The sequence below is a fragment of the Heterodontus francisci genome, chromosome 29, assembly GCF_036365525.1.
Source record: "Heterodontus francisci isolate sHetFra1 chromosome 29, sHetFra1.hap1, whole genome shotgun sequence".
In the NCBI taxonomy this organism is placed as follows: domain Eukaryota; kingdom Metazoa; phylum Chordata; class Chondrichthyes; order Heterodontiformes; family Heterodontidae; genus Heterodontus; species Heterodontus francisci.
In genome coordinates this window covers 52209260-52223516 of record NC_090399.1, presented here as the reverse complement: position 1 = coordinate 52223516, position 14257 = coordinate 52209260, and positions in this window count along the sequence as shown.

Below are 14257 nucleotides of genomic sequence, written 5' to 3'. Positions count from 1 at the left end.
CTCACTCTACCATTACCATCAAGATGGACAACCAACCCTGGTTCAATGAAGAGTGCAGTAGGGCATGCCAGGAGCAGCACCAGGCAAAACTAAAAATGAGGTGTCAACCTGGTGAAGCTACAACCCAGGACTACTTGCATGCCAAACAGCAGAAACAACATGCGATAGACAGAGCTAAGTGATCCCATAACCATCGGATCAGATCTAAGCTCTGCAGTCCTGCCACATGCAGTCCTGAATGGTGGTGGACAATTAAACAAATAACAGGAGGAGCTGGCTTTACAAATATCCCCCTACTCAATGATGGGGGAGTGCAGCATATCAGTGCTGAAGCATTTGCAACGATCTTCAGCCAGAAGTGCTGAGTGGATGATCCATCTCAGCCTCCTCCTGAAGTCCCCAGAATCACAGATGTCAGTCTTCAGCAGAGCTGAAGACTTGTGCTGCAGATCTAGCCATGCCCCTAGCCAAGCTGTTCCAGTGCAGCTAGAGCACTAGCATCTACCCGACAATATGGAAAATTGCCCAATGCCTCTCAGTTATAGACCTCAATACAACCTTGGTCCAAACATGGAAAAAAGAGCTGAATTCCAGAGGTGAGATAAGAGTGACTCCCTTTGACACCAAGGCAGCATTTGACTGAATGTGGCATCAAGGAGCCCTACATTCCCTTGCTGAATCCCCCACCATCGGCATCCTGGGTGTTACCATGAGCATAAACCTAACTAGACCAGTCATATAAATACTGTGACCATAAGATCAGATCAGAGGCTGGGAATTCTGCAGCGAGTAGCCCACTTCCTGACTCCCCAAAGCCTTCCACCATCTACAAGACACAAGTCCAGAGTGTGTTGGAATACTCGCTACTTGCCTGGATGAGTTCAGCTCAAAAGAATCAACACCATCCAGGACAAAGCAACCCACCCCATCCACCACCTTAAACATTCACTCCCTCCACATCCAACGCACAGTGGCAGCAGTGTGCACCGTCTACAAGATGCACTGCAGCAACGCACCAAGGCTCCTTCTACAGCACCTTCCAAACCCGCGACCTCTACCACCTAGAAGAATAGGGCTAGCAGACGCATGGGAATACCAAGTTCCCCTCCAAGTCACGACTTGGAACTATATTGCCATTCCTTCACTGTCAGTGACGCCCATATCCCATGAATGAATTAAAAAGAAAGACTTGCAGTGGTCTGAGTGATGTGAGCTGCTGAATGCAGACTCTCGCAGCACTCTGAGTGATGTTCCATATTTAACCAGTGCCTGGCTGAAATGGCTCACATCTTTATCATTTAAGTGCTGTGGTTACCTTCATGGACACTGACGCTGCTCTGAGAGGCTTAGAACATGTCTGAAGATCCTATGAGAATTGGACAGAGGCAGTCGATTATGTCCTTACTCAAGCATAGTCTCATCACACACAACTCTGATATCATCTGGAAAGACAGCCTGTCCCTGCAGACTCTCTCATCTAGGTAATAGTTCCTCCCGAGGAGCCCATTTTTTGTGTTCTCTGCAGCAGCCTTACATTTTGCACATTATACATATATAAACAGTGGGATCCCAAGTGGTGTAAAAGGCAGTTTTCCCCTCGCTTTTGTTTTTCACAGGCCTCTGCTTTAAGTTCCTAATTAATTAATGATTTTAAAATTCTCATTCTTAATTTCAAATCCCTCCATAGCCTCGCCCCTCCCTAATTCTGTATATTGGGGGACATTAGTTACATAAATAACAATTGTGAAAATATTGGAATAAAAGGTAAGGAGCGGGAGGAATTTCTGAAATGTGTTCAGGAGAACCTCCTTGACCAATATGTTCTTGGTCCAACTAGGAAGGAGGCATTACTGGATCTGGTGCAAGGGAATAAGGTGAGCCAAATGGACCAAGTGTCCGTGGGGGGGCACTTGGGTAAGAGTGATCAACATATCATTAGGTTTAGACTTGTATTGGAGAAGAGCAAGGAACAATTTAAAGTATAACTTCTAAATTGGAAGAAATTCAATGTGAGAAGGGGTTTAGCCAGGGTGGAATGGAACCAAAGATTGACAGGAAAAACTGTAATGGAACAATAGGTTATCCTTGAGGATGAAATGCTTCACCTACAGCTGGCTATATTCCAGAGAGGGCAAAAGGTAAGGGTAGGGCTCCTTCGATGACAAGGGAAATAGAGCATATGATGAAAGGAAAAAAGAGAGTGTATGATGCATGTCAGGTGAATTCTTCAGAATCAGGTCAAATACAGCAAGTTGAGAGGGGAACTGAAGAGGAAAAGGAGACTGGCAAAGAGAAAATATGAGAATAGAATGGCAGTCAACATAATATGGAACCCAAAAATCTTCTACCAGCATGTAAATAGTAAGCGGGCAGTAAGAGGTGGAGTGGAGCCTATTAGGGAAAAGAGGGTAATTAATATATGCATAGAGGTGCAGAGCAAGGCTAGAATACTTAATGAGTACTTTGTATCAGTGTTTACTAAAGAAGAGGATGCTGACAAAATATCGGTAGAAGTGGAGATGGTAGTGGTACTGGAAAGGCTGGCTATGTTCAGAGTAGATAAGTCGCTTAGTAAATCAGTGCATTGCAGACTGGAAGATGGCAGACAGTGGTGTTCCCCAAGATTCAGTGCTAGGACCTCTGCTTTTTTTTTTGATATGTATGAATGACTTGGATATTTGAATACAGAGTAAAATTCCAAAATTTGCCGATGTTACCGAACTTGGAGGAGTAGCAAACAGTGAAGATGATATAAATTGACTGCATTAGGACATAGATAGGCTAGCAGAATGGGCAGACAAGGGGCAGATGGAATTTAATACAGAGAAGTGTGAGCTGATGAACTTTGACAGAAGGGATAGAGAAAGGTAATATAGACTTAATGACACAATTCTAAAGAACGTGCAGGAACAGAGGGACCTGGGGGTGCATGTGCATCGATCTTTCAAGGTAGCAGGACATACTAGAGGTGGTTAGCAAAGCATATATGATCTTGGGCTTCATAAATACAGGTATTGAATACAAAAGCAGGGAAGCTATGCTGAACCTTTATAAAGCTCTGGTCGTGGGGGCGGGGGGTTGGTGGGTAGTTCTGCGACACTTTACTGGTGTGTTTAAAATTCAGGTTGCCTTATCTGAATAAAAGCTCAGCATATACAGCTGCTTTCACAGTGCCCTTGGGCAAATGTTTTGCAGAGAGGTCTTGTGATTGTAGAAGTTTACAGGCAAACCAATGGACATTATCAGGATGGGGGTAGTTGGGGAGACATCACGGATGTTTTCAGTGGGATATTGGTAGAAGAGGAAGAAGCAGCAGCTGTGGTGGGATCAGCATGTGCACAGGAGAGAGGGGCACAGGAGGGAGAGGCACAAGAGGGAGAGGCACAAGAGGGAGAGGCACAGGAGGGAGAGGCACAGGAGGGAGAGGCACAAGAGGGAGAGGCACAGGACACGGGCACAGGAAGGAGGTCACCAGAGGGATTTGTACAGGAAGTAGGTGTATATGAACGAGTGATCTGGAGAAGACAGATCTGGAGGACAGAGTGGAGAACAGCAGGGAAGGGAACCAGAAAGGGGTCGAGGTCAGCTGCGGCTCGACCAGTGTCGCAGAGTTAACACACAGAGGCTCAGCTTCCTTGACCTATTGGAATAGCATTGCTTCCACAGGCTGATGTGATGTCAGGTGGTGTCAGATGTCTGCAGCCTCTTGGAAGAAGACTTGCTGCCACTGGGCCTGGCAGACTCGAATTACCAGTGCTGTGAGAGTCACAACCACCCTCAGATTCTTTTCCTTTGTTCATTCCAGGGAGATACTGGAGAGTCATTGAGTCAGTATGGCAAAGAAGGAGGCCATTCAGCCCATTGAGTCCATGCCAGTTCTCTGTAGAGCAATCCAGTCAGTCCCACCCCCAACTCTATCCCTGTAGCCCCGTAAGTTTATTTCCATCAAGTGCCCATCCGATTTCCTTTTGAAATCATTCATCATCTCCCCTTCCATCACCCTTGTGGGCAGAGAGTTCCAGGTCATTACCACTCGTTGTATAAAAAGGTTCTTCCTCACATTCCCCCTGCATCTCTTGCCCAAAACCGTAATCTGTATCATCTAGTCCGTGTACCATCAGCTAATGGGAACAGCTTTTCTTTCGCCATCTTATCTAAACCAAGTTATGATGGGCCTAGATAGAGTAGATAGGAAGGACCTGTTTCCCCTAGCGGAGAGGTCAGTTACCGGGGGCACAGATTTAAGGTGATGGGTAGAAGGATTAGAGGGGACATGAGGAAACAAATTTTCACCCAGAGGGTGGTGGGTGTCTGGAACTCACTGCCAGGAATAGTGGTGGAGGCAGAAACCCTCAACTCATTTAAAAGGTACTTGGACATGCACCTGAAGCGCTGTAACCTGCAAGGCCATGGACCAGGTGCTGGAAGGTGGGATTAAATGGGGCGGCTAGTTTTCTCGGCTGTGCAGACATGATGGGCTGAATGGCCTCCTTCTGTGTCGTACTTTTTCTATGATTCTGTGGTTCTAAACCTGATATAATCTTGTACACTTCTATTAAATCTCCTCGCAATCTCCTTTGCTCCAAGGAGAACAGCCCAGCTTCTCCAACATAATCTTCTGGTTAAAATCCCTCATCCCTGGAAACATTCCGGTAAATCTCCTCTCAAGGACCCACACATCCTTCCTAAACTGTAGTGACCTGACCTGGCCACCATATCTAGTCATGGCCTAACCAGAGCTTCAATAGTCATGCAGTTTGCTGCACATCAATGCATCATGATATGTGGTCTCGGCAGGTCTAGCAGCATCTGTGGACAGAGAAGCAGAGTTAATGTTTCAGGTCAGTGACCCTTCTTCAGAACTGGCAGATATTAGAAATGTAAAAGATTTTAAGCAAGTAAAGCGGGGGTGGGGCAAGAGATAACAAAAGAGAAGGTGTTGATAGGACAAGGTCACAGAGAATAACTGACCTGCTGAGTATTTCCAGCATTTCTTATTCCAGCATCCGCAGTATTTTGCTTTTATGATTTGTGGACTGTTTACCATGGCTGGGAGTTCTGTAAACTTCTCCTGCGATGACAGTGACCAGAATGAGTGGGCACTTGGGTTCCTCTCTCTGGCCAGACTCCCACTGGTACAGGGTGCCTTCAACTGCTCACACATAGCAATCTGAGGACCTCCAGTTCAATTGGGAGTTTTTAAAAACTGTAAGGGATATTATTGCATCAACATGCAGCTGGTGTTCAATGGCGAGTAGCTCATGCAGATCTGCACCAGATTCTCTGGGAGCTGGCATGATGCTTTCATGCTGCAGAATTCCAACATTCCAGACCTTTTCATTCCAGGAAGCGAACACAAGGGCTAGCTCGTAGGAGACAAGTGAGAACCCTTTCAAAGTTGCCTTGTAACGCTTGTGAGAATCCCCCTCAATGAGGCACAGGAGCCCTACGAGAGTCACATGACCACCAGCTGGGTCATCGAGTAAGCTATTGATATGTCGAAGATGGGTTTCAGGGGCCTGGATAGTTCTGGAGATCCTTCAGTACTCAGCAGACAGGGTGTCCAGATTAATAGTGGGTGCTGCATCCTACACAACATTGTCTATCAGACAGGATTGCAGGTGGAAGAGGATAAAAGGGATCCTCACTCATCTTCAGATGTGGAGAACACAGAGGAGGAGAAGGAGGAGGGTGAAGATGAGGCCAGACCAGCTGTGTATATTACTGCCTGGGATGGCAGGGATAGTGCGAAGGTCCAACTGGTGGTGACTCTCCCAGGCAAAAATAACAAATGAAATCCTTGCTCCCATCACCAGGACCACCCCCATCCCATCCCCTCCCTTTGCACTAAACAGTCCTTTCAACCGTGCATCTACCCATTGGACATCCACCAATAGGTCCTGCCATGTATTAACATTCATTATGTAGTAACATACAAGTGAAAGGGTGAGTTAATGCTCGGGGCACAGTAATGGGTAAGATGTGGAAGTTGTGTTAACCAATAAATTTTGTGCAGCGTTATGCAAAAACAGAAACTTAACAGGAAAGCATTTTGCCAATTACTTATTCTTGGTGAATTACAATAGTTTTAATTTTCACTTCCTAACGCTTCTACATGGTGCATCCTGTGTGGTTTCAGTAGAGGTAGAGACAGGCTGCTCAGATGCTTTTGCTTCACACCCTCTGGGTTTTGGAGCCCGTGAGGGCCCTGCCAAAGACCTGCACAGGAGCAGACCCAGCCTTCGGGACAGGAGGCAGTGTGTCTCTGCTAATGTGGAGAGTGCGTGGGCCACGTCTGTCAGTACCTGGCTCAGTTGCTGCTGCACCTCTAGCATTCTCCTCCTCAATGATAGTCTCCAGGGTTCAGCATCTGTGTCCACCTGAGCAGAGCTTGGAGTGGATTATTCACCTGATACAGAGTCTCCATAGTTGTCCCTGTGTTCAGTGTCTGCTCATGCTCATTTGCAAGGAGTGAATCACTAGGTCAAAGCACGCCTAACAGTTGCAATGATCCAGGGTAGTGCGAGTATCTGCCTTGGTGCATGGCTGTACATCCTGTGATGGCACCCCCTCTGAAGGAATGAGGTCCTTGGGAGAATCGTCCTCATGAATGTCCTGCGACACTTGCTGTGCACGTGAAGACCCTGGAAGACAAAAGCAAGGGCTCTGATTTAAATATATCTAAGTGACAATCTCAGAAATCACCCTACTCAGTCTCTCAGAATTCAGTCATTGATGAAATGACGTCGGTATCTGTCCATCATAGACATTTGTCTATCTGTCACCAGCTGTCTGTGAGCTCCCTGTCTCTCTATCACTGACTGAGAGGGACACAGATGTGCCACTTATCTCCAGTGTCTCCTCCTTTAAGTCTGGGAGCTGAACTATTTGTGGTGGCCCATCTCTTCCTCTCCCTCTCCCTTGTATTTTGCATTCTCTCCTACAAGGGGTGAAAAAAAAGACCTGTGAATGAGTGAAGGTGAATATTTACCCGGTGCATTTGGTGAGGGTGACGATGAGACACATGCATTAATTTGAATCAGGATTGGGGTGAGTGATAATGGTGGTGGATAAATGGGGATCTAATGAAGTGCACAGGAAGTGAAGGCTCGGTGCTGCTGAGTATTCAGTGGGTAGGAGGAGTGATGTAATGGTGAGTGCTTGGCATAACACAGTGAAAGGGGCAGAGACTTAACCCACGGGATGTAGGTGGATTTGCAAATGTACACAGTAGTCCTACCCTGGTTAGGACATTAAACCACTTCCGGCTCTGTATCTAAGATTAGGGCACAATGCTCATACTGTTCATCTCAGCTACCTTCAAACACGTCATCTTGGTGAGCGCATCATCTTTCTTCCTCCCATTACTGACGAAAATTCTATCCCTCCTCCTAACTACACTCAGCAGAAATTCCACTGAATCGTCACTGAATCTGGGTGCTACCCTCACTCCATGTTCACCATCCACTCTGAACACCACTAATTTCCATTTGTGCACGGTCCCTTTAAATGCAGCTGAGGTTGAGTCATGTGTGTGTGCATCAGACTCACTGCGTGGCTTGGAGACGCCAGACAAAGAAGTTAAAATTACCTGCTTCAGTTGAGTTGCGTTTGTAGGTTCTGACCCACTTACTTGACTTCCAGGTTTCTTCCACACAATTCAACCATCCACCTCCCCATCGCTGGGAAGTTCCCTTCACATTAATATCAGGGCCAGAGTATGTTAAACACGATGAGGATCACAACTGGCATGTTACCAAAAATAAGGAATTATCAGGGTCAGTGAGACACTGTGGAGGACATAAGGATCGAGGGTTAAACTTAGGAGAGTTGTGTACAAAACAGAAGACAAATATTATTAAAATGGTAAAAGATGCTCAAAAATGTAACTGTAGGTAATTTTCTTCACTCCCAAAATGGCTCACTCTGTATATGGTGTGCACACAACTCACTCCCATTCCTTGCAGGGACATTACTACCTAATTTTAGACACATATTTTAGGGTTTGTAAATATTGGGCAATTTATAATGTAATGGATTCCCTCTTTACCTGCTATCTGGAATAAAATGCACTCACACAGTCTGGGAACTGCAAAGATACTTGGACAATGGAAGATGGAGTGACGGTGGCCTGCAGATAGAGTGTGAAGATGGGAGAGTAGGACAGTAACAAAGGGAACAGTGCTTGCTCTAGGACTGAGCTATAGTGACCTTCTGTCCCCAATCTGCATGCAGTTTGATCCAGGGACCTGCCATAGTGATTCCTTCTGTTTACTCTCTAAATTAACCCCTGGATTCCTTCCATTTCCTTTGTAATTTAACCCTGCATTCCTTCCATTTACCCTATAATTGGGATACAAACAGTGTGAAGGGCACAAAATTCTTGAACTGCATTCAAGAGAGCTTTTTGAGCCAGCACGTAAAAAACCCAACAAGAGGGGGCGCAATTCTGGATTCAGTCTTTGGTAATGAAGCTGGGCAAGTGGATGAAGTAACAGTGGGTGACCATTTTGGAGAGAGCCAACCATAATACAGTTAGTTTTAGCATAATCATGGAAAAGGAACAAGATAGAAAAGGAGCAAAAGTTCTAAATTGGGGGAAGACAAATTTTGCGAAACTGAGAGATTATCAGGCAAAAGTGGACTGGATACAGCTACTTGAAGGAAAATCAGTGGTAAACCAATGGGGAGCATTCAAAAGTGAGATTTTACATTACAGTGTAGATAAAGGGTGGTACTGCCAAATCTAGAGCCCCCTGATTATCTAAAAGGCTACAGGGTAAGATAAAACAGAAAAAGAAAGCTTATGACAGTCACAAAAAACAATACTTTAGAAAGAAGAGAGGGGTATAAAAAGTGCAGGGGTGAATTAAAGAGGAAATTAGAAAAGCCAAGAGAGGACATGAAAAATTATTGGCAGATAAAATCAAGGAAACCCCAAAGATGTTTTATCAGTACATTAAGAGCAAGAGGATAACTAAGGAAAGGGTAGGGCCTATCAGAGATGTACAAGGGAACTTATGTATGGATGAGGAAGATGTGGGCAAGGTTCCTAATGAGTTTTTTGTCTCTGTCTTCACAAAGGAGAGGGATGATGCAGACGTTGTAGTTAAAGAGGAGTGTGAAATATTAAATACGGTAAGCATAATGAGAGAGGAAGTACTAGAGGGTCTGACATCCTTAAAATTGGGTAAATCGCCAGGGCCAGATGGATTGCATCCTAGGTTGTTAAAGGAAGCCAGGGAGGAAATAGCAGATGCGCTGAGCATCATCTTCAAATCCTCACTGGATGCAGGCGAGGTGCCAGAGGATTGGCAGTCTGCGAATGTTATACCATTGTTTAAAAAGGGTGTGAGGGATAGGCCAAATAATTATAGGCCGGTCAGTCTGACCTCGGTGGTGGGTAAAGTATTAGAATCAATTCTGAGGGACAGGATAAACTACCACTTAAAAAGACACGGATTAAATTAGGGATAGTCAGCATGGATTTGTTAAGGGAAGGTCATGTCTTACTAACTTGACTGAGTGTTTTGAGGAATTAACAAGGAAGATTGATGAGGGTAGTGCAGTGGATGTGGTCTATATGGATTTTAGTAAGGCATTTGACAAGGTCCTGCATTGCAGACTGGTCAGTAAAATGAAAACCCATGGGATACAGGGGAATGTGATAGGTTGGATCCAAAATTGGCTCAGTGACAAGAAACAAAGGGTAGTAGTCGACAGATGTTTTTGAGAATGGAAAGTGGTTTTCAGTGGCGTTCTGCAGGACTCTGTTTTGGGTCTCTTGCTGTTTGTGGTATATATTAATGATTTGGACTTAAATGTGGGAGGCATGATTGGGAAATTTGCTGATGACACAAAAATTTGGCCATGTAGTTGACAGTGAAGAGGACAGCTGTGGACTCCAGAATTATATCAATGTTTTGGTTGAGTGGGCGGAAAAGTGGCAAAATGGAATTCAATCTAGAGAAGTGTGAGGTAATGCATTCGGGGAGGGCAAACAAAGCAAGGGAATACACAATAAACAGGAGGATATTGAAAGGGGTAGAAGAAGTGAGAGACCTTGGAGTCCATGACCACAGGTCCCTGAAGGTGGCAGGATAGGTAAATAGAGTGGTGACGAGGGCACATAGAATGCTTTCCTTTATTGGCCGAGATATAAAATACAAAAGCAGGGATATAATGCTGGAACTGTATAAAATGCTGGTTAGGCCATAGCTGGTTCTGGTCACCAAATTCCAGGAAAGACATAATTGCTCTGGAGGCAGTAGAGAGGAGATTTACATGAATATTGCCAGGGCTCGAAAATTGCAGCTATCAGGAAAGATTGGATTGGCAAGGGTTTTTTCCTGAGGGGCCTAGATAGAGTAGTCAGGAAGGACCTGTTTCCCTAGTGGACAGGTCAATTACCAGGGGGAACAGATTTAAGGTAATGGGTAGAAGGATAAGAGGGGACATGAGGAAAAACTTTTTCACTCAGAGGGTGGTGGGTGTCTGGAACGGTGGATGAGGCAGAAACCCTCAACTCATTTGAAAGGTACCTGGACATGCACCTGAAGTGCTGTAACCTGCAAGGCTATGGACCAGGTGCTGAAAGGGGGGAATTAGATTTGGTGACTAGTTTTTTTGGCTGACACAGACACAATGGGCTGAATGGCCTCCTTCTGTGCCGTAATTTTTCTATAGTTCTATGGTTCTATAATTTAATCCTTGGCTCCTTCCATTCTGAACACAGCTGCCTTTGTTGGCCAGGACACTGGGGTAGACACCCCCTGCTCTTTGAATGGTGCCAAGGGGTCTTTTACATACACCTGAGAGGCAGACAGGGTGTCCGGTTAACATCTTATTTGAAAGACTGCACCTCTGACAGTGCTGCAGTCCCTCAGTAGTGCACTGGGAGTGTCAGCCTGGATTATGCGCTCAAGACTCGAGAGTGAGGCTTGACCCCACATACTTTGGACTCAGAGGGTAGAGTGCTACCACTGATCAAACCCCAAGTACTGCTGTGAGAAGATTGTTTGATTGGGTGCATGGTGGAGGAACTGGTTAGGGACAGAGAGGCTACACCATGTTGGAATTGGCCGGAGGGAGTGGCTAGTTTATGGTTTGAATTCCTGGCCTGAGGAATAGATCATTGAATATCTATTAGGGTGTTTATACACGGACTGTAGGTGAATTAAAATAAAATAGTAGGTACACTTGCTACATCATTGACTTACCCATCACATTGGAGCGGTGCCCTGACCAGTGCACCACATGCTGAGAGTGGGTGATTGAGATGGCTGGGATGGGTAAGTGTACAATTCAATGGGTTTATTTTCTGCAGTCCCACCACTGCCCTATAGGGGTCATTCTGCATCTACAGAGACTTTTCAGAACTGGACTTTTCAGAACAGTGCAGTTCACCCGGCGACTGATGATGCCCAAGAGACTTAGAATGTGATTGGTGAAAGCTGGTAGAGAGACTGGAAATGTTCCATTGGGTTAATGGTTTCTCTGGCACTGTGCCTGGTTTCACTTCTGGGGAATTTCCAGCTTGTGTCACAAGTTCTCCTTGTTAAGAACCAGAGGAACCAGTTGGAGAGGAACAAGGTGCAACATAATAATGGGATATAAATTCAGGTTGGGTGGTGAAGCAAAATGGATTAATTTCACTGGAACTGAATACCAAGTGGGGGTGGATAACAGGCGGCCAATGCCATAACATCCATTTACAGATACTGCCCAAGACTAAATCTTCCCCCATTGATCCATATGGATTGTGATAAAGGATAAAGAGAGCATCAATCACACTAATAGGGGTATTGTATAGACCACCGAATAGCAGAAGGAGAGCGGATGACAACATCTGGAAGCAAATTTATTAAATGAGTAAATGGGGGTTACATTGGGACCCACAAACAGGTGGAGGGATTGCAGTGTGCTGTTAACCCATACCCGTTCTCTGCATTGCAGGCAGCTCAGTAACTTCACGCTGCCTCCTGCTTTAAATGATTGCTGTGTGCAGTCAGTGCGACTCACACTGTTCATTGGCTGCACACATCATTGGAGATCATGAGTGCCTAGAGCTTCTTAAAGGGGAGATTTGTGGCCACAGGAAGGGCTGGGAGTCCTTTCAGGGATGACTCTGGCCTGTGAGAACGTGAAGAACGGCTGATCATTGGCGAGAGTGAGCACCAAGGTTTTCAAATGATGCATAGGAGGTGTAGTTGAACAAGGTGGAAAGGAGGAGATATGTCTTGTATCCGCAGGGGGAACAGCAGACCCTCCAGACACATGCTGAAGAGGCAGTGGGAGAAAGTAACAGGGAGGTCAATGCCAGGATTGTTGCTCCTAGAATCTGGATGCAGTGCAGGAAGAAGGTTAATGGTCTCACAGGAGTTGTCAAGGTTAGTGAGTTCACTCATCAAATGGCATAACCTACCCACTACACCACTAGTCTCATGCAGTGCTCAATTCACTACATCGGCATCACCCACTTACCAATAATTGCTATCAATCACATCTTAACCCTATCATTCATAAGCTGACTCACAACTTAGCACTGTTGCAAGCCTGGCACCCACAACTCACAGCTCACACTCAATAGCATCTATTCAACCATGATAGCCACATCACCCAACCATATTGCAAGACACTCATTGACACATTTCCCTCTTTCTTGCAGGAGAAGGTAGGGCAGAACTGGAGACAGCAGGAAGGAAATGGAGGATGACAAGCATCCCTGCCCGTTTTAACCCAAATGGAGAAACCAGTTCTGGCCTCCATGGGAAGGAGCATCATTGAGGTCACGCCCTCTGGTGGGCTGAAGCGATTGGAAGTTCAAGGCATCCTCACACCCAATCCTCCTCTCTTCCCACTTCTTCCTTATCCCACAATCTCTTCCAATTTACAAGCTGCAGATAGTAGAATAGTGGTAATGTTTTGAACTACTGCTCTGGAGACACAAGTTCCAATCCCACCATGGCAGCTGGGGAAATTTAAGTTCAATTAATTAATAAATCTGGAATAAAATGCTAGTCTCATTAATAATGCTCATGAAACTACTGGATTGTTGTAAAGGTCCCTCTCATTCACTAATGTCCTACAGAGGAGGAAATCTGTCGTCCTTACCCAGTCTGCCCTATATAGGACCCACAGCACAGATGCTTAGCTGCCCCCTGAAATGGAGTAGCAAGCCACTCAGTTCTATCACACTGCTACAGAAAAGTTGAATAAGAATAAAACTGGACGAGGCACCGGCATTGATCCAGGCACACTCTGACCTGGTGACCCTGCAAAGTCCTCCTCACTAACTTCTGGGGACTTGTGCCAAAGTTGGGAGAGCTGTCCCACAGACTAGTCAAGCAACTGCCTGACATAGACATACTCATGGAATCATACCTTACAGACAATGTCCCAGACACCACCGTCACCATCCCTGCATTCCTGGGTATGCCCTGTCCCACCAACAGGACAGACCCATTAGAGGTGGCGGCACAGTGGTATACAATCAGGAGAGAGTTGCCCTGGAAATCGTTAACATTGACTCCGGAGCCCATAAAGTCTCATGGCATCAGGTCAAACATGGGCAAGGCAACCTCCTGCTGATTACCACCTACCACACCCTCTCAGCTGATGAATCAGTGCTCCACCATGTTGAACACCACCTGCAAGAAACACTGACAGTAGAAAAGGCACAGAATGTACTCTGGGTGGGGGATTGCAATGTCCATCACCAAGGGTGGCTCGGTAGCACCACTACTGACTGAGTCCTGAATGCCGAACTGGGTCTGTGACAGGTGGTACGAGAACCAACAAAAGGGAAAAACCGACTGGACTGCGTCCTCACCAAGCTACCAGGCGCATATGCATCTGTTCATGACAGTATTGGTAGGAGTGATGACTGCACAGTTCTGATGGAGACAAAGTCTCCGTGCTAAATAGGATAGATTCAGTAGCTGGCAGCTCAAAACTGGGCATCCATGAGTCACCGTGGGCCATTAGCAGCAGCAGAATTGTACTCAACCACAATTTGTAAACTCATGGCCCAGCATATCCCCCACTCTATCATTACCATCAAGCCAGGGGAAGAGCGCAGGAGGCATGCCAGGAGCAGCACCAGGCATAGCAAAAAAATGAGGTATAAACTTGGTGAAGCCACATCAAAGGACTACATCCATGCTAAACAGTGAAAGCAGAATGTGATAGACAGAGCTAAGCGATCCCACAACCAGCGGATCAGATCTAAGCTCTGCACTCCTGTCACTTCCAGTTG